Below are 21,804 nucleotides of genomic sequence, written 5' to 3'. Positions count from 1 at the left end.
GGGTAGGGATAGGGTCCAGAGTGACCTAGACTGAGGACTCGTCTACACTAACTGCCGGATCGGCGGGCAGTGATCGATCCAGCAGGGGTCGATTTATCACATCTAGTATAGACGTGATAAATCAACTGCTGAGCACTCTCCCGTCGACTCCGGTACTCCCACCAGAGCGAGAAGCGCAAGCAGAGTTGACGGGAGAGCGTCAGCTGTCGACTTACCGCACTGTAGAGACTGCAGTAAGTAGATCTAAGTACATATACTTCCGCTATGCTATTCACGTAGCTAAAGTTGCATATCTTAGATCAACCCCACACAGTAGTGTAGACAAGCCCGAATTGGAGGATTGGGCCAAAAGAAATCTGATGAGGTTCAAAAAGGACAAGTGCGGAATCCTGCACTTAGGACAGAAGAATTTCATGCACTGCTACAGGCTGGGGACCGACTGACTAAGCGGCAGTTCTGCAGAAAAGGACCTGGGAATTATAGTGGATGAGAAGCTGCATATGGGTCAACAATGTTCCCTCATTGCCAAGAAGGCTAACGGCATATTGGGTTGCATTAGCAGGAGCATTACCAGCTGATCGAGGGAAGTGGTTATTCCCCTCTATGCGGCACTGGTGAGGCCACATCTGGAATATTGCGTCCAGTTTTGGGCCCCCCACTACAGGAAGGATGTGGACAAATTGGAGAGAGTCCAGCTGAGGGCAACAAAAATTATTATGGGGCTGGAGCACATCACTTATGAGGAGAGGCTGAGGGAACTGGGCTTATTTAGTCTGCAGAAAAGAAGAGTGGGGGGATTTGATAGTAGCCTTCAACTACCTGAAGGGGGTTCCAAAGAGGATGGAGCTCAGCTGTTCTCAGTGGTGGCAGATGACAGAACAAGAAGCAATGGTCTCAAGTTGCAGTGGGGGAGGTCTAGGTTGGATGTTAAGAAAAACTATTTTACCAGGAGGGTGGTGAAGCACTGGAATGGGTTACCTAGGGAGGTGGTGGAATCTCCATCCATAGAGGTTTTTAAGGCCCGGCTTGACAAAGCGCTGGTTCAGATGATTTAGTTGGGATTAGTCCTGCTTTGAGCAGAGGGTTGGACTAGATGACCTCAACTCCACAGCCTGAAGGACTCAAGGACTCAAGTCCCTTGAGCTCCATACTCCGGGTAATCAAAGGAAACACTTTAAGTCACAGCCTCCGCCTCATTTTTACCAGGCAAGACTTCTCCCGCAGACGGAATAGAAACAATAGAAGGAGGCCTCACCCTTTGTCAAACCAGGGCTCTGGTCAGATGAAGCAGTCTTGTGGCCAGAAACAAAACTTTTGAAGATGCACCCAGGGGCAACACATCAGTCCGGACTCCGGATCCATCCCGCCTTACCTTCTCGTGCAGACTGTCCCCTTTCTACCCTGCATGGGCCTGTATTACATCGGATCGCTGGGTACTCCGCACAGTAGAAAGGGGATACTCCCTCCAGTTCTGTGCCCTCCCCCCCTTCCAGCTCCCCTTCCCCATCCCTCTTCAGGGACCCCTCTCACGAGCAACTCCTCATACAGGAGGTGCACTCACTTCTATCACTGGGGGCAGTGGAAGAGGTTCCTCAGGAGCTATGGGGCAAGGGTTTCTATTCCCAGTATTTCCTAATACCGAAAGCCAAAGGAGGCCTCAGGCCCATCCTAGCCCTGCGACATCTCAACAGGTTCATGAAGAAACTGAAGTTCCGCATGGTCTCCTTGGCCTCCATTATCCCTTCCTTGGATCAGGGGGACTGGTAAGCCGCCCTCAACTTGAAGGACGCTTTCATATTTCAATCACACCGTCCCACAGAAGGTACCTCAGGTTCATGGTGAACCACAATCTTTACCAGTTCACAGTCGTCCTGTTCAGCCAGTCAGTGGCTCCTTGAGTGTTTACTAAGTGCATGGCAGTCATGGCTACGTTCCTGCACAAGCGACAGGTGTAGGTGTTTCTGTACCTCGACGACTGGCTAATCAAGGGCTGCTCCAAGGCACAAGTGGAAGCACAAGTCAGTTTCAAAAGGGCTACTTTCGATGACCTGGGCCACCTTCCGAATGTACAAAAGTCAACCCTATTCCCCATGCAGCGAATAGAGTTTATAGGGGTGGTATTGGACTTGACACTCCTTCCTGTGGTGGCTCGACCCACATGTGGTGTGTGCGGGGGTCCCCTTAGACAGACCACAATTTTGGTCTCCAATTTTGGACACATCAGCATTGGGGTAGGGTGCGCACTTGGGAGACCTCAGATCACAGGGCCTCTGGTCTCAGGTGGAGCTCTCCCTTCACATCAACATCTGGGAGCTGAGAGTGGCCCACCTAGCATGCCAAACATTCCAAGTTCACCTGGAACTTGTTTGTATCAGTCATGACGGACAATACAACAGTGATGTTTTATATAAACAAATGGGGTGCATGCTCCTCTCCCCTGTGCCAGGAAGCTCTCAGACTGTGGGACTTTTGCATAGCTCACTCGGTGCACCTGGAAGCATCGTACTTCCTCGGAGTACAGAACAAGTTGGTGGACTATCTCAGCAGGTCCTTTCACGGCCACAAGTGGTCCCTATACCTGGACATTATGAACACTATCCTCCAACAATGGGGATTTTCCCAGATAGACCTGTTCGCCACACAACGCAACAGGAAATGCCTGCAGTTTTGCTCCTTCCTGAATGACAGCCCAGGCTCCATCACGGACGTGTTCCTCCTTCCCTGGAAGGGACACCTCTTGTACATGTTTCCTCCCATACCTCCCATTCACAAAGTGCTCCTCAAGGCTCAGAGGAATGAGGCCTCGGTGATATTGATAGCTCCAGCCTGGCCCCGTCAGCACTGGTACACATCTCTTCTGGAAATGAGATCACCTTACCGCTCTTCGCAGACTTTAACTCAGGATCACAGCCACCTCCAGCACCCAAATCTTGAGTCGCTGCACCTCACAGCATGGAAGCTCCATTGCTGAATTCAGTGGCGCTCACTTGTTTGGACCCAGTCAGACAAGTCCTCCTTGGCATTAGGAAACCTTCCACTAGGGCTACCTACCTGGCCAAATGGAAGAAATTCTCAATTTGGTCTTCACAACGCCTTCCGTCTCCAACTCTAGCATCCATACCTGTCATATTGGACTACCTTCTCGACCTCAAACAGCAAGGACTTACCCTGTCTTCAGTAAAGGTACACCTGGCCACTATATTGGCCCTCCATCCTGGCGTGCAAGGGCGGTCAGTCTTCACCAACCCGATGGTGAGCCATTTCCTAAAGGGTCTCGACAGACTCTGCCCTCACATATGACAGCCAGTCCCAGCCTGGTCCCTAGTCCCTAACCTAGTCCCACCCAGACTGACAGGGCCACCCTTTGAACGCTGGCGACATGTTCCTTGCTGTACCTCTCATACAAGGTGGCATTCCCCGTAGCAATAACATCAGCCAGGAGAATGTCGGAGCTCAAGGCACTAACTTCTGAGCCTTCGTGCACAGTGTTCTATAAGGACAAGGTTCAGCTCAGACCTCATCCGGTCTCCTCCCTAAGGTCGCCTCCTAGTTCCATAGTAACCAGGACATCTTTCTCCCAGTTTTCTATCCTAAGCTGCACTCAAGCAGCAGGGAGTAAAAACTTCACTCGTTGGACGTTCACTGGGCATTAACCTCTTACATCAAGCAAACTAAACTATTCTGGAAATCCATTCAGCTGTTTGTCGCAGTAGCAGACAGAATGAAGGGGCTTCCAGTCTCCTCCCAAAGGATCTCATCTTGGTCATGCTGCGACCTGGCATGCTACAACCTCCTTCCCCACCCCCACTCTCCTGCTTACAGTGCACTCCACGAGAGCGCAAGACATCTTCAGCGGCGTTCCTGGACCGTGTTCCAATGCAGGGGATCTGCAGAGCTGAGACGTGGCCATCAATACATATCTGTACCTCATATTACGCTATTACCCAGGAGGTCAGAGATGATGCAGCCTTTGGTAGAGTGGTGCTACAGTCAGCGAACCTTTGTGCTCTGACCCACCTCCAAAACTCAAGCTTGGTAATCACCTAATTGGAATTGACATGAGCAAGCACTCGAAGAAGAAAAAACTGTTACCTACCTTCTCGTAACTGTTCTTAGAGATGTGATGTTCATGTCCATTCCAACACCCGCCCTCCTGCCCCTCTGTCGGAGCAGCCGGCAAGAAGGAACTGAGGGGGTGGCGGGTTGGCAGGCCCCTATATCCAGCACCATAAAGGTGCGACCCCAGGGGGCACCTGGGCCAACCCGATGGATACTGCTAGGGGAAAATCTTTCCCGCTGCCGTGCACACGGTTCATGCACATGCCTAATTGGAATGGACATGAACAACACATCTCGAAGAACAAGAGTTATGAGAAGTTAGGTAACCGTTTAGTTTCTCTCCCCTCACCCCCATTCAGGGGAAATCCTTCCCAGTCTTAGGACTATACCCAGAGTCCCAGGATTCAAGAATTGTCTCCTGCCCTCACTCCTCCTCCATCAGTGACAAGTATCAAACATGCCTGTACTGTCTTCTGGGTGGGCCACGAATCTCTGCAAAGTGCAGGATCCATCAATCCTTCCCACCCATCAATAGAGAGGCCCAAGAGCTCCAACTAAAAAAGGTCCAGATTAAGGAGTCTGAGATCCCACACTGACCTGGGCCTGGGAGGTTCCCCTGCCCTGTACAGCAGCCTCAACTGATCAGTAGTGCCCTTCCAAGCACGAGCTTTGGAGCAGAGACTTTATCACCAAAGCCCAAGGACTCTGCATGAGAGTAAGGAGCACTCTACTGGCCATAAGGACACATCCCCACAGAGGACCATCCGTAAGAAACATTCTTCCTCCCAGAGCCAGTACAGGTCGGCTGACGTATCATGTATGAACCGTTTCCACCAAAGACCCCCAGGCTGGAGGCAAGGCATGCAAGAAGAGGGATCCACCGGTTCTGGCAGTGACTGTGGGACCAAAGCAGAAAGACAGAAGCTCACCAGTCCCATCTACAATGCAGGTCCAGATTCATCAGTACCACCTTGTTTATCCAAAGACCAATAGACGACAGGTGAGCTGGGTCCTTCAAGAATTTCTGCTGAAATTCCCTGGACTCTGAGCCATACGGAGACTTTTTTGTAACACCGGAGGATACATTTCTCCACTACTCTGTCTTCATTTCTTTCAGGACCTGCCCTCCTGAGGGACATCCTTACTCCGGAGGAGGAATCATTACCAATAACTCAGGAACAGTTCCATCTTCATCCACTGGGCAGGAGTGCCCCTGTACCAACAGTACCACTGCTACCAACAGAACCATCTTAAAATCAGAGGAGGTAGCTGCACCAGTATATCCACAAAGGCACAGGAGCCCTGACAGACAGTTGAGAGGCTACTCTTACCGTCCCTCTGGATATGAACCCAATCCCCCACCACAAGACATCTGGTACCGATCCCCTGGGGGCCACCAATGGATCCTTCCTTCTGGCCTTATTTGAGCCCTTTGGGCCCATATGGCAGGTACCTGGACCCCTCTCAGGTGTTGTGCTTCTCCTCCCCCTCTCATCAGCCAGTTCCATTGGTGTATGATAAGGAGGAGCTGGAACCAGTGTCTGACAAGAGGGGGGAGCGGACAACACCTCAGAGTGGACGACACCTCAGATGACACCTTATCTCCAGATGATACTGTCATCCCTTCATTGCCTTCTGCACCAGATGACCACTGTCAGTATCAGGAGGTGTTGCAAATGGTCACTAACAATCTAGAGATCCCATTGAAAGAGGTCCAGGACCCTCAACACTGGCTTTTGGATGTTTTGCAACCACAGGGACTGCCCAGGGCAGCCCTTCCGATTAATGAGGTTGTATTAGAACCAGTCGGAGTGGTTTGGTGCACACCAGCATCTTGTGCCCCTACACCAAAAAAAGAGCCAAAAGATGTTTTGTTCCTGCCAAAGAAGCTGATTTTTTGTTTTCTGATCCTGCCCCTAAGTTGGTGGTGGTACCGGTGGCATTGGAAGGAGCTTGGTCACTCTACCAGAAATCCACCCCAGAAGGCAGGAAAGTCTCCTCCTCCACAGGTCTCCAATTTTGTGTAGCTAATTACCAAGCTTTATTAGCAAAAAATAAGATTCCAATACCTATGCCAGGCTTGTGGACGTTAGAGACAAACTTCCCATGGAAGACTGAGCCCAGTTCCAGTCCTTTCTTGTTGAGGGGAGGTCAGTATTAAAGGTGGCTATCCAGGTGCAGTAGATGCTGCAGATATAGTATACAGAATGTTGGTCACAGGACTGGTCATGCGAAGGGACTCCAGTTGTCATGTTTTCCTAGAGAGTTCCAAAACGTCATCCAAGACTTCCCTTTCAATGAGTCCAACCTTTTAAATGAAAAGATGGATGAATTCCTGCATTCTCTAAAAGACTCAGGATCCACTCTGCAATCTCTGGGGACTTACTCTCCAGCCCCCAGGAGGAAACACCAGAGACAGCTCTTTAGACTGTTAGCGTATAAGCCTGTTTGTTAGCCTGAGAGAGAATTTTGAGTTTGACTTTTAATACTCTTACATCCTTCCTAGTATGTGTGAAGAACAAAAAGGACAAAGATGCTGTGTGTTGCATTTCCCACAACCAGATGAGGCTTTTAGTACAATGGGACAGATAAGGGATGGAGCTAAAAGTGTTACAAGGTATAGCAGGGGTGGAATATATGAATGCACACTTCACAACTGCCTCAACTCCTTATCTCAAACAAGGTCAGGCAACCAGTCGGGAGGGGCAAGGGGGGATTCGAGGGGGGAGGTAAAATCCTAAAAGACCAGAGAAATGTCTGCCCCTGACTGGAGCACAACCTCACTCCTTACCCCTCCCATGCGGTACAAAGGGGGTGGGATGAAGACCCTGACTCACGACCCTCCAGAATGGAACATGACCATAAGTTATAAGGAGTGTAACTAGGGGCGTGCATTGCAGGTATATGTCAGCTTTCTAAGAAGAAAGCAGGGGAGTGGGAAGGGGAATGAGAATGGGAGACCTCGAATAGGGGAATGAGGAACAGGGACACAGGCAAGGCTCTGCAGCGTCCGAGTTGGGAAGGGGGACACTTGGTAAACGCTCTGCGACATCAGAGCTGGGAACAGAACACTGGGAAGAGGGAGCTCCATCGGTGTGTGGAGCTAGGGGTTAGAAGAAGAAGGGGTTCTATTGGCATCTAGACCTGTAGTTGGGGGAGGGGAAGGGTAAAACTCTATCAGTGTATAGAGATAAGCCCGACTGGTGTGAAGGGCTTCAGATATGTTTGCTTGGAACTAAAACCCCAATAAACATTGCATTGCCTGCACTTCGGACTTCTGGTCTTCTGCTTTCTGTTTGCGTGACAAGAACCAGGGAAGGGAGTGAAGGGAAAGCCCTCTAACATAGACCATGACCATCCCCTTCCTATGCTCCATATTACCAGCGTCCACCTGAGCATCCGTGTAAGCAACAGAGGATTCAAAGGTCCTATTTCTTGGCTTTCTCTACTTGGACAGGCTCCGCTTACTCCCAGCTGCAGGCCAAGGGCTAGCTTTGACATGCAGGTTGAGACCTGCATATCACCACTGTCATTTTTGGAAACTGGCTTGCTTACTTTGCCCACAACTGGAATAAGACCACCACAGACAGACAGTTGGGTCCGGGAGATTATCCATCAGGGCTACACCATAAGTTTCTTTCCTTCCCTCCTCACAAGAAACCTTTCCAAACCCCCTTCAGGTACCACTCACCAACTGATTCTTCAACAGGAAGAGAAATTCCTTTTATGCTGGGGGGTGATAGAATGAGGTCCATACGTCCCATATTTCCTTATCCCAAGAAAGATGGAGGATGGAGACCCATCCTGGATCTTCAGCAACTTAACATCTTTATTTGAAATCTGAAATTCAGAATGATTATGCTGGCATCTATAATCTCCTCCCTTCTGGAGGGAATGTGGTTTTCAGCTCTCAACATGAAGGATGCATATTTCCATGTAGATATTCACCCATCTCATGGGAAGTTCCTGCACTTTATGGTTGGTCAAGAGCACCTCTAGTTTCACATCCTTCCCTTTGGGCTTGCTACAGCACCCAAGGTATTCATGAAAGTCTTTGCCATGGTAGCACCCAGATGTGATGCTGGATTATACGGTGTTGCCATAGGTGGACAACTGGCTCCTCATAGGCCAGTCTCGTCAGGAAGTTGTGTCTGCAACAGGATCACCTCGGCACCTTCTTCCTACCTTAGGTGTTTGCATAAATGAAGAAAAGTCAGTTTTGTCACCCATAAGGACAATCATTTTTACAGAGCATGGCTGGTGTCCATCTCTATGAGAGCATTTCTCCACACAGACAGGTTTTACGCGATGAGCAACCTGAGCTCTAGCATCACTCCCAAACCACAAATGACAGTGCACCTGTGTCTTTCTCTGTTAGGCTACATGCACCTACATGGTGCTGTTTAACAGACTCCACTTGCAGTGACTGCTAGCTTGGCTCCACCCAACCTACCAATCAAACAGTGATTGTATCAACTCCAATGTCCCTGTTTACGCCAGAGCTCTCACCTCCCTCGCTTAGTGGTCCAACCCAAACACAGTCATGGTGGGGACTCCCTTTAGCCCTTCCATAGCAAGCCCCACTGTGACACTCTATACATCGGGGGAGTGCCCTGTAACCCCCATATTCCTTGTTTATATATAATTGTGATCTTGCATAAAAAGAATGCCATGTAAGGTATCAGGGGAAAGGTTATGATCTGCTGAAAGTCATTGTTCTATCTAAATACATATATCATTAGTGCATGTGAAGTTATGAGATTGTGTTGTATGGCTGTCAGTAAAACATGCTGTAAGTTGGGGAGCTGGCCAGATACTAGCTCCCCAGAGACAACAGCAAGGAAAGTAACCAACACCTGGGCGAGTGTCAAACAACAATCAACAGCCATTGTCCAGCAAGGGAGTTACAATTCAATGACTCAATTCAATTCAATACAATTCAGCTGCATAAGGCTACACCAGGGGAATTGCTGCACCTTGTCTGGGGACTCAGCAATGCCCACCAGACATGCCTGGACTTGTGTTCTCCAAGCACATGGACTAAGGGTATAAAACAGAACACAGTGGCCCCATGCTTGGCATTTTCTCCTTCCCACACCTATGCTGCAAACAAGGACACTCAGAAGACTCCAGCAGGGTTAAACCTGTGTACTATGAACTGCAATATCGAGTGGGGTGAGAAAAACTGCTTAATCTAGATGTTGTCCAGCCTAATAGGGTTGAGAGTTTAGACTGCGTGCTTATATTTTACTTTATTTTGGTAACCACTCTGACTTTTTGCCTATCACTTATTATCTATCTTTTGTAGTCAATAAACTTGTTTTACTGTTTATCTTTACCAGTGAGTTTGCCTGAAGTGCTTGGTAAATCTGCTCAGGTTTACAAAGGCTGGTGTATATCCACTTTCCATTGATGAAGTGGTGAACGAATTAATAAACTTGCATTGCTCAAGAAATGGTCTTGAGCAGTGCAAGACGGTATATTCCTGAGGTACAAGGCTGGGAGCTGGAGAGATTTGGCTGGTGCCTTTCTGTGTGTGATTCATGAGTGGCTCTGGAAGCATTCATGCAATCTAGCTGGGTGTGGGGCTCCACATGCTGTTGTGCTGAGAGAACAACAATGCCTGGAGGGGATTGCTACTTGTCACTAGTAAAGCATTGTGAGAGACAGCCCAGGCTGCAGAGTTAAGGGGACACAGTGGTCCCACAGTCCCAGGCGGCACCTCAGGGATCCTGTCACACCCACCAACCTGACAGACATTTCCCTTACAGAGTGGGGTACTCACCTGGACCACCACACTATTCAGAGTACCTGGACCCCAACAGAGGGCAGGCTTACTGAAACTGAGAGCAATCTGCCTTGCATGCAAGGCCTTCCTTCCACTCCCATGCTCACTCCATATACAGATTACATAGACCATGGTGGTGATATTATCTGATGTTAACAGCGAGATCTCATCCCCTCTGCCTGGAAGCAGTCAGCCTTTGGATTGGTGTATCAGAAACCACATTACAATACAGGCCACCTACCTTCTGGGTATTCACAACTCCCTGGCAGACAGGTTAAGCAGAAGTTTTTCTGCAGACCACGAATGCGAAATCCAGGATGCAGTTCTAACCAACATAAACATACAATGGGGTACTCCACTATGGGGCCTCTTTGCACCCCAGACAAATAGTACTTCTGAGGGCATTCTGTGCCAAAAGATTAAAAATTCTGCACACACTATTTCAAAATTCTGCATGTTTTTTTGTCAATAAACAAATGCAGTGGCTCTAGCATGGCAGTGGGGAGCACAGGCCACTTGCTCCACGAAGGTGGGAGATCACCTTGCAGCCTCCCCACCCTGGGGACACGGACTCAGCAGTGAGGCTGCACCCAACCCTAACACAGCACAAGACCTGTTCTTGCCCAAGAAGCACCCTGGGACCCTGCCCCTCTGTGTTAGGTGCACCAGGTGTAGGGCAGGTAGGCTCAACTAGGCAGGATCCGGGTGTGACAGTGCACCCCATAAGGCTTTAATGGAAATATGCTTATGAATATATATGACATAACTAGACTATGTTTTATGCTACATATGCCATGTAACATCTCTGTAAAGGTTATGATATACTGAATATATTAATCCTATTTGTATGCATGTATCATGTTGTATTCAAAGGTATGAATATTGGCTGTGTACTTGCTTGATTTTTAAGTAGCCTTAGTAAAGCATTTGGTCAGTTTCTTGAGAAAGGAATGTGCAAATTAAGTACCCAGTCAAGAAGCACTTAACAAACAATGGATCTTGGAATGCTTCAATCCACATAAGAAGTTTATTTGAGGACGTTCAAGGTAGCATGTGAACCGTGGCTGCTACCTGTAAGTTCTGAGTCATGTATGGACATGTGATTGGCCCCTATGACTCCAAAACTCCATATTGTAGCTGGGATTCTACACGGGGAGGGAGGGGTGTCCACCCACAAGAGGGTCTATTTAAACCCCGGGGAGACCCCTCCATTTTGTCTTCAGCTGGCTCAAGAGATAGCCTCTCCACCCCCCAAGGATACCTGAAAGAAACTGGAACAAAGGACAGTAACTACAGGGGGTGTGAGTGATTTCTGAACCCAGACTAGAAGGAGACTAGTCTGTAAAAGGAAGCTTACTGGACTTCCTCTGAGGGTGAGGTTTTTATCTGTATTCAGTTTTCTTACTGTATTAGGCATAGACTTGCGTGTTTATTTTATTTTGCTTGGTAATTCACTTTGGGCTGTCTGTTACTACTTGGAACCACTTAAATCCTATTTTCTGTATTTAATAAAATCACTTTTTACTTATTAATTAACCCAGAGTATGTATTAATACGGGAGGGGGGGCAAACAGCTGTGCATATCTCTCTATCAGTGTTATAGAGGGTGAACAATTTATGAGTTTACCCTGTATAAACTTTATAAGGGTAAAACTGATTTATTTGGGGTTTGGACTCCATTGAGAGTTGGGCATCTGAGTGTTAAAGACTGGAACACTCCTTAAGCTGCTTTCAGTTTAAGTCTACAGCTGATAGGGGATGTGGTTCCGACCTGGGTCTGGGTTTGCAGCAGGCTAGCAGGTCTGGCTCAAACCAGGCAGGGCACTGAAGTCCCAAGCTGCCAGGGCAGAAAAGCAAGGACAGAAGTAATCTAGGCATATCAGGTAGCAGCCCCCAGGGGGTTTCTGTGATCCAACCTGTCACACCGGGTGTGGAGGGGCTCAGTATGGGGGGATCTAGGTGTGGAGTGAGAGGATTCTGTGTGGGACAATCGGGGTGCAGGCAGCTCAGTGGGGGGTCTAGGTGTGGGGGGATCTGGATGCACAGAGGCTCATTGAGGAGTTCCAGGTGCAGGGGCAATGGGACTCTGCAGGGGCTTCCAGGGGAAGGTGGTTGGGGCTCAGCGGAGGTTTGGGTATGGGGCGTTAGTGGAGTTCTGGATGTACTGGGTGAGGCTTGGCAGGGGTGTCTGGGAATGGGAAGTCTGGATGCATGGAGGTTGGGTGGATGGGGGAGCAGCTCCCTGTATAGAGATCCCGCCCCCGCTTACAGCTAAGGAGAGATGGGGGCAGGAAGCAGGGGAGGATGCTGAGCTTCCTGCAGCTGGGGGAGGTTTCTGGGGGTAGGTCTGACACAGGGGATGAGGAAGTCCCATTCTCTCCTGCCTCCAGCTCAAATGGGACGAGCAGCTGATCCCGGCACAGGGTAGGAGCAACTGGTTGGGGTGTCCCCAGCCCTGCAGGGATTTACCTCTCTGCTGGCTGCTCTGGGTGCCTGAAACAATGTACCTGCACAGCAGTGGTGCATGACTGTTCTTGCAGCTTCCCTTTGCTTCCCTATCAGAAAGTCATTTTTCTGCAGGAAAGCAAAGAAATCTGCGGGGGCCATGAATTCTGCGCACTTGCAGTGGCGCAGAATTCCCTCAGGAGTAAAACCAGAAGCTTCAGGGGAACACTAGGCTGATTCCCAGAGTGACACTCTCCTGGACTGATGATGTCAGATGCACCTTTCTTCCCATCCCCCTGCTACCACCAGTTGTACAGAAGATCTGGCGCAACAGAGCCACTATCATCCTCCTTGCACCCTACTGGTCCAGACAATTCTGAGTCATGGAACTCCTCTGTTCACATGCCCACCTATCAGGAACTGCCCATTTCAGGATCTCTTAATCCAGGATGGGGAAATCAAGCATCCCCAAACCAGGCTCACTCCACCTCACAGCCTGGTGTTTGGATGGGTGTTGGAAATAGAACACTCATAGAATCATAGAATATCAGGGTTGGAAGGCACCTCAGGAGGTCATCTAGTCCAACCCCCTGCTCAAAGCAGGACCAATCCCCAACTAAATCATCCCAGCCAGGGCTTTGTCAAGCCTGACCTTAAAAATATCTAAGGGAGGAAATTCCACCACCTCCCTAGGTAATGCATTCCAGTGTCTCACCACCCTCCTAGTGAAAAGGTTTTTCCTAATATCCAACCTAAACCTCCCCCACTGCAACTTGAGACCATTACTCCTTGTTCTGTCACCTACTACCACTGAGAACAGTCTAGAGCCATCCTCTTTGGAACCCCCTTTCAGGTAGTTGAAAGCAGCTATCAAATCCCCCATCATTCTTCTCTTCCACAGACTAAACAATCCCAGTTCCCTCAGCCTCTCCTCATAAGTCATGTGTTCCAGTCCCCTAATCATTTTTGTTGCCCTCCGCTGGACGTTTTCTAGTTTTTCCACATCCTTCTTGTAGTGTGAGGCCCAAAACTGGACACAGTACTCCAGATGAGAGGCCTCACCAATGTCCAATAGAGGGGAACGATCACGTCCCTCGATCTGCTGGCAATAACCCCTACGTATACATCCCAAAATGCCATTGGCCTTCTTGGCAACAAGGGCACACTGTTGACTCATATCCAGCTTCTCATCCACTGTAACCCGTAGGTCCTTTTCTGCACAACTGCTGCCTAGCCATTCGATCCCTAGTATGCAGCGGTGCATGGGATTCTTCCGTCCTAAGTGCAGGACTCTGCACTTGTCCTTGTTGAACTTCATCAGATTTCTTTTGGCCCAATCCTCCAATTTGTCTAGGTTCCGCTGTATCCTATCCCTATCCTCCAGCATATCTACCACTCCTCCCAGTTTAGTGTCATCTGCAAACTTGCTGAGGGTGCAATCCACACCATCCTTCAGATATTAATGAAGATATTGAACAAAACTGGCCCGAGGACAGACCCTTGGGGCACTCCACTTGATACCGGCTGCCAACCAGACATGGAGCCGTTGAGCTCGACAATCTAGCCAGCTTTCTATCCACCTTATAGTCCATTCATCCAGCCCATACTTCTTTAACTTGCTGGCAAGAATACTGTGGGAAACTGTGTCAAAAGCTTTGCTAAAGTCAAGGAACAACATGTCCACTGCTTTCCCCTCATCCACAGAGCCAGTTATCTCGTCATAGAAGGCAATTAGATTAGTCAGGCATGACTTGCCCTTGGTGAATCCATGCTGACTGTTCCTGATCACTTTCCTCTCCTTGAAGTGCTTCAGAATTGATTCCTTGAGGACCTGCTCCATGATTTTTCCAGGGACTGAGGTGAGGCTGACTGGCCTGTAGTTCCCAGGATCCTCCTTCTTCCCTTTTTTAAAGATGGGTACTACATTAGCCTTTTTCCAGTCGTCCGGGACTTCCCCCGATCGCCATGAGTTTTCAAAGATAATGGCCAATGGCTCTGCAATCACATCCGCCAATTCCTTTAGAACTCTCGGATGCAGCGCATCCGGCCCCATGGACTTGTGCTCGTCCAGCTTTTCTAAATGGTCCCGAGCCACTTCTTTCTCCACAGAGGGCTGGTAACCTCCTCCTCATGCTGTGCTGCCCAGTGCAGTAGTGTAGCCAGACAGCCAGCCCCCCCTCAGACCAGCATTGCTGGAAACACACGGGAGCCAAAACAACAGGGCACTTAACATAAATTCCAGCACAGCCTTTGAAGCTGTGAGAAGCACAGGTGTCCTGCTACAATGTGCCTCTGGGAACATATACAACGATTAGGCTCACAGCAGACAGAGAAGCTGTGACAGACATGGCTCTTAGCCCCTACTAAATAGCGTGATGCACACACCCCAACATCCTAGGTGGGAAAATATTTACCCTGATAAAAGAAGTGTCCAGTAGTCGAAACTTATTGTTTCTCCCTTGCAAGTGTGAACTACTCTTGCGAGAGCTGGCGTCGCCCAGACAGACCAGCCCCAATTTGGCATAAGAAAGGAGAAAGAGAATAAAGGAGTACAGAGGTATAAGTATGGGACCTACAGCACCATGATTTTTGAGTGCTTTTCACTATCTATCTGCTGGTCAGATAAGTGACAGCCTCCCAAGGCTTCTGCAGCTAAGAGGGTCCCTAAGCCTTGTCCCTTATTCGTCTTTCCGCGGAATTGAGTGACCGATCCTGGCTTGGCACCGCTGGAATCGAGAGATGCAAGGAGGGTAAGAAGCACCCACACCTGATCTCCTATCTTTAGTGTACACATATTTTGAAATAGAGCTCTATACTTTGTTTTCTTTCTTTGGGATTGTGGCTTCAGTTTTGTAACTTGTTTGTGTGTGTAACATCTCTACATTTAAATAAGTAGGCACTAGCAATTTTGTAACCACATGATTAGAATCTAGTTTAATAAATTTTGGTAACCATTGTGCATAAGCCTGACTTGTTTCTCTGGTTTACTGTAAAGCAGCCAACACAATTAAAGAACCTCAGCCGTTTTGGCTATAAAGCCTGGCCATTAGGTGAGAGTACTAAGAGCCTAGCGTTGAGTTGTGCCGCCTCCACAGGGCAAACTCTTGGGGCACCTGTCAGTCAATCCTGGCTGCCCGCTGCGAAGGAGCTCTGAGCTCTAGCAGTTAAAGTCACGGGTGTGGAGAGGCTCTTAGTGCTGCCATTGGGGCACCTGTCAGTCAGTGTTGACTGCCCGCTGCGAAGGAGCTCTGAGCTCTAGCAGTTAAAGTCACGGGTGGTTAGGACCTTGGGGCATCCGTCAGCCTAGCCCGGGCTGCCCGCCGCGAAGGGACAGTGCGTCCTAGCGGTTAAAGTCACGGATGGTATAAACGGGCATAGCTGGCACCTCACCAAACATCCCTGGCCATCGGCTAACAAGTAGTCTGGGATCTGACCTTGTTTGTGAAGACAGAGGCAAAAAAAGCATTGAGTACATTAGCTTTTTCCACATCCTCTGTCACTAGGTTGCCTCCCTCATTCAGTAAGGTGCCCACACTTTCCTTGACTTTCTTCTTGTTGCTAACATACCTGAAGAAACCCTTCTTGTTACTCTTAACATCTCTTGCTAGCTGCAACTCCAGGTGTGATTTGGCCTTCCTGATTTCACTCCTGCAAGCCCGAGCAATATTTTTATACTCATCCCTGGTCATTTGTCCAATCTTCCACTTCTTGAAAGCTTCTTTTTTGTGTTTAAGATCAGCAAGGATTTCACTGTTAAGCCAAGCTGGTCGCCTGCCATATTTACTATTCTTTCTATACTTCGGGATGGTTTGTCCCTGTAACCTCAATAAGGATTCTTTAAAATACAGCCAGCTCTCCTGGACTCCTTTCCCCCTCATGGTATTCTCCCAGGGGATCTTGCCCATCAGTTCCCTGAGGTTGTCAAAGTCTGCTTTTCTGAAGTCCAGGGTCCGTATTCTGCTGCTCTCCTTTCTTCCTTGTGTCAGGATCTTGAACTCGACATCTCATGGTCGCTGCCTCCCAGGTTCCCATCCACTTTTGCTTCCCCTACTAATTTTTCCCGGTTTGTGAGCAGCAGGTCAAGAAGAGCTCTGCCCCTAGTTGGTTCCTCCAGCACTTGCACCAGGAAATTGTCCCCTACACTTTCCAAAAGCTTCCTGGATTGTCTGTGCACCGCTGTATTGCTCTCCCAGAGGATATCAGGGTGATTGAAGTCTCCCATGAGAACCAGGGCCTGCGATCTAGTAACTTCCGTTAGTTGCCGGAAGAAAGCCTCGTCCACCTCATCCCCCAGGTCCGGTGGTCTATAGCAGACTCCCACCACGACATCACCCTTGTTGCTCACACTTCTAAACTTAATCCAGAGACTCTCAGGTTTTTCTGCAGTTTCATACCGGAGCTCTGAGCAGTCATACTGCTCTCTTACATACAATGTAACTCCCCCACCTTTTCTGCCCTGCCTGTCCTTCCTGAACAGTTTATATCCATCCATGACAGTACTCCAGTCATGTGAGTTATCCCACCAAGTCTCCGTTATTCCAATCACATCATAATTACTTGACTGTGCCAGGACTTCCAGTTCTCCCTGCTTGTTTCCCAGGCTTCTTGCATTTGTGTATAGGCACTTGAGATAACTTTCTGTTTGTCCTGCTTTCTTAGTATGAGGCAGGAGCCTTCCCCTCTCGCGCTTTCCTGCTCGTGCTTCCTCCCGGTATCCCACGTCCCCACTTACCTCAGGGCTTTGGTCTTCTCATGCTCCGCCCCATTCAGGAAATCACTAACCAAAGTTGAAAAGATTCTACTAGAGTCTGCTACCTGGCTAACTGGCAATGCTTTTCAGCCTGGGCGAATCACCACCACCATTTGCTTGATTCTGTGGGTATTCTGGTTATCCTAGACTATCTCATCTCCTTAAAGATTTCAGGTCTGGCCCTTAGTCCGCTACGAGTACACCTAGCAGCGATCAGTGCCTTCCTTCCTCCGGTGAAGGGACATTTACACACCTGGTTACTTTGCAATTCATGAAGGGCTTGATCAGGACCTTCCCACTGATCATTAAGCCCTCAACGGGACTCTAAACTTGTTCTGTCAACACTCACAGGTCCCCTCTTTGAACCTGTCACAACATGTGCTATGACTCATCTGCCCATGAAGGTGGCGTTCTTAGTGGCCATGATTTTGGCCAGAAAGATTAGTGAGCTAGGAGCCATGATGGCAGACACTCCTTATACAGAATTTCACAAAGAGAAAGTCACAAACCAAACTCCCCAAGATTGTTTGAGTTCCAGATCAATCAATCAATACACTGACCTGTATAACTGATGAGCCATCCTATTTCCTCAGTTTGGTTAGAAATGGAGGTTACTTACCGTTTTTCCTGAAACCCCATGCTTCTTCCAAAGACAAGAGACTTCACTCCTTTGATGTCAGGCATGCTGTGGCGTTCTGCCTGCAAAGAACCAAACCCATTAGAAAATCTCCAAGACTCTTCATTGCTGTAGCAGAAAGATTGTGTGGGCAACCTGTATCCTCCCAGAAGATTTCTAAGTGGGTTTTGTGATGCATCTTGGAATGCGATAAAATAGCAAAACTTCCCCCTCCTGGGGGTATTACAGCTCACGCCACACGAGCACAAGCGGCCTCCATGGCATGCTTATCAGACATTCTGCTGCAGGATAGTTGCGGCGTGGCAACTTGGAGCTCTGTCCACACATTTGCGACACACTGCACTCTAACTGAAGCCGCCACTGCAGATGTAGCTGTAGGAACGGCAGTACTATGTGCATCTCTGCTACCAGCTTCCTTGCACTCTCCTCCACTCTGAACACTGCTTGCCAGTCATGTGTGGAATAACATGAGGACCTGCACACAAAGAAGAAATGGCGGTTACTTACTGTAGCTGGAAGTTCTTTTAGATGTGTGGTTCCCTATCTGTATTCACCTACGCACCCTCCTTCCCCTCTGCTTTGGAGCCTGTTGGATTGTGGGAAGAGGAGGAACTGGAAAGCCAACGACCTGCACTGCCTCTTATACCCTTGGTCAGGAGCATGAGGAAAGTTACTGTGCATGTGCAGGTCACTGGACACTATGTTGAAGAATTGCCGGACTCAGACTTGTGGCGAGCGTGCATGCCCCCATCCCGTGTGGAATGCAGATAGGGACTGCACATCTTGAAGAACCTCCAGGTACAGTAAGATGCCTCCATTTTTGACCAAGCTGAGGAGACAGGATGGCTCTTCACTATAGTGGCTCAGCCTGATACAATTCTCCATCTACTTAGGGATAGCGGTCACCAGCTCCTTCAGTCAGAGAGCCTGGCCTTAGATTATCCCTTAGAATCTGAGTGCACACTGTATATCCCAGATGGCCCCTGACATGGTGCAGCTCCAGAGGTGTAATGTTCTTGTACCAGTATTTCAAGTCCTCTTGGCTTCTTGGAAGCAGACAACAAGAGGAGTTTACAGCTTTATATAGAAATGGTTTGAAGTCTGGTGTGGCCCAAGTGGATCATTTAAGGGCCCCCAAATACAACCAATTTGGCTATCTGTTTTGTCTGAGTTAACACACACATCATCTTTTAATATTCATTCAACCACTCTTTTGGCCTGCCATGAACAGGTGAAAAATAGAGTAGTTTATGTACAGCCCCTTTATTGTCAAGTTAATGTACAGCTTGCTGAGCTGCACACCCCCCTTTCCTCCTTTTGAAAAGATCCCTTGGTTGTGAGATATTAACTGGGGCCTGACTAAGCTCGTGAAAGTGCCAGCATGACTCGAATAAAACCCATCACTGTATCTCCTTGTCATAGGCAGAGTGACAGCACTCAGCCGCCCCATCACCTGGAACCGCTGGCTAAAATGCAGCATAGCAAGACAGAGATGGTGCTGCTGGGAAAAAGGGGAAAGCTTTGGAAGAGCTGACAGAATCCATGAACATTGAAGGTATTTACGCTTCTGCCATTGAGGTGATGTATAGTCTTGGGGTCCTACTGCACTCCTCAGTGCTTCTAAGCAGCCAAATAGCAACAGAAGTAAATGCCTTTTTCATTCATTCAAGAGCTGTGCCTTTTCCTGTTGAATACAGTCATGATGTTCTACATATTCTTCACCTTTAGGTTTACCTGATGTAATGGCCTATGCCTCAGGAAGGAAGCAAAAGCCAGAAAGGAAGCCCAACTAGTTGAGGTTGAGGCCTGCTTTCTGATGAGAACAGACTGCTGTGCTCAGAGCACACACACCACTCTGGTGCTCCACACATTTACATTCACTACCTGTGAAAAACTTCAGAGTCCTGAACCTAATCTGTAAAGTCTTCAGTGGACTAGGGCACTGAGCACTTTCGAGATCAGCCCTTTCCACAACCCACCTTGACAGCTGCTGCATCTCCAGGAATACTACAGCAAACAAAGACCACAGTGATGCTTTGGGACATACACTGAGAAAAGACAAAGCTATTTCTGCAGAAGGACCCCAGCTATGGAGTATGATCCCTCTGGAAATTAGTGAGCCCAGATCTCACCACCAGTGAAGATGTATCTCTTTGCACTTCCTTTCCCACAATAACAACAGAATGACTTGGCAGCATACACTGGAGTTAATAATGATAAATAAATTCCTTTCTTTGACTAATTAAAGGGAAAGTGGAGAACACAGATTCTTCCACAATAATGAGGTGTCCTTGTGGCACCTTAGGGACTAACAAATTTATTTGGGCATGATACTCTCTAAGGTGCCACAAGGACTCCTCGTTGTTTTTGCTGATACAGACTAACACACCTACCACTCTGAATCAGATTCTTCTGACTGAATTTGTATACATAATTCTGTTGATGCCCAAACCCCAAAATGATAGGCATAATATATGCACCTAGGTAATTCTGGATGCCTGTGCACTCACTTTTTTGTGAAGATGTTCAAAAATGTGTGCTCAGTTAGGAGTGTGCAAAAGAGGTAATATAATAATATTTAGCTCTTCTATAGCGCTTTTCATTAGTAGACCAGTAGGGGGAACCCTCTTTACTGTCCAAGATACATTTTTGCTCTTTTTCATCTGTATAATGCTGGTTGCTGGGTTACCCTCATATCGGCATCTCTCAAGTATTTTAGCTCCAAGAGTTGGAGTCTACTGTGATAAGTAATTTTTTTCCTAATAAGATATGTCCATAGTTGTTACTTAACTATAATTCTCTGAAGATAGGACACAATGTTGCTGATAGAGTGTTGCTGATAGAGCGCTGGGTTGGAGTTCAGGAAACCTGGGTTCTATTCTGGTTTCTGCCACTGGCCTGCTGGGGACTTGAGCTGGTTATGTCCCTGCTCTGTGCCTCAGTTTCCCCATCTGTACAATGAGGATAATGATACTGACCTACTTTGTAAAGCACTTTGACATTTACTGTTGAAAAGTACTAGAGGGGTGTGAGGTATCATTACTTACCCCAGTAGATTCCAGTCCTTTCCTATCAACCCTTCTCCCCTGAGAATTTGGAAGGTTCTGTACCTGTGGTGTGTACTCATAAGAATGGCCATACTGGGTCAGACCAAAGATTCATCTAGCCCAGTATCCTCTCTTCCGACAATGGCCAATGCCAGGTGCCCCAGAGGGAATGAACAGAGCGGGTAATCATCAAGTGATCCATTCCCTATCCCCCATTCCCAGCTTCTGGCAAACAGAGACCAGGACACCATCCCTGCCAATAGCCATTGATGGACCTATCCTCCATGAACTTATCTAGTTCTTTTTTGAACCCTGTTATAGTCTTGGCTTCACAACATCCTCTGGCAAGAAGTTCCACAGATTGACTGTGTGTTGTGTGAAAAAATACTTCCTTTTGTTTGTTTTAAACCTCCTGCCTATTAATTTCATTTGGGGACCCCTAGTTCTCGCAGTACTCCTTTTGTCATACTTGTTTTTGGAAGGAACATACTGTAGAATTTTTTTTTGGGGGGGGGGGGGGGCGCCCAAATCACTTGACTGAAGGGTGTGAGACACCTGCTGATTGTAGTCTCAGTAGCTTTTCAGTGATAGGTGTTCCTGCCTGATCACAAACTGGAAGCACAGACCCAAGAGCTGGAGTCTCCCATGATATACACCTCTACCCCGATATAACACAGTCCTCAGGAGCCAAAAAATCTTACCGCGTTATAGGTGAAACTGCATTATATCGAACTTGTTTTGGCCTCGAGCATTTCAGTTATTAATAGTCACTTCCCGCCCCCTGACTGACTCCTCAGAACCCCCGACCCATCCAAACCCTTCCCCCCCGTTCCCTGTCCCCTGACTGCCCCGAGCCCTATCCACACCCCCGCCCCCTGACAGGCCCCCTGGGACTCCCCCGTCCCCTGATCACCCCGCCCCCAGAACCTCTGAACCATCCAACCCTCCCTAACCCCTGAGACCCTCTGCCTCTTATCTAACCCCTCAGCCCCGGCCTGGCACCCTTAACATGACGCTCAGAGCAGCATGTTGGAGCCAGACACGCTGACCCACTGGAGTGCGCAGCCCCGCCCCCCAG

This window comes from Chelonia mydas, chromosome 7 (assembly GCF_015237465.2).
Source record: "Chelonia mydas isolate rCheMyd1 chromosome 7, rCheMyd1.pri.v2, whole genome shotgun sequence".
Lineage (NCBI taxonomy): Eukaryota > Metazoa > Chordata > Testudines > Cheloniidae > Chelonia > Chelonia mydas.
Note: the sequence above shows the minus strand (reverse complement) of the source record.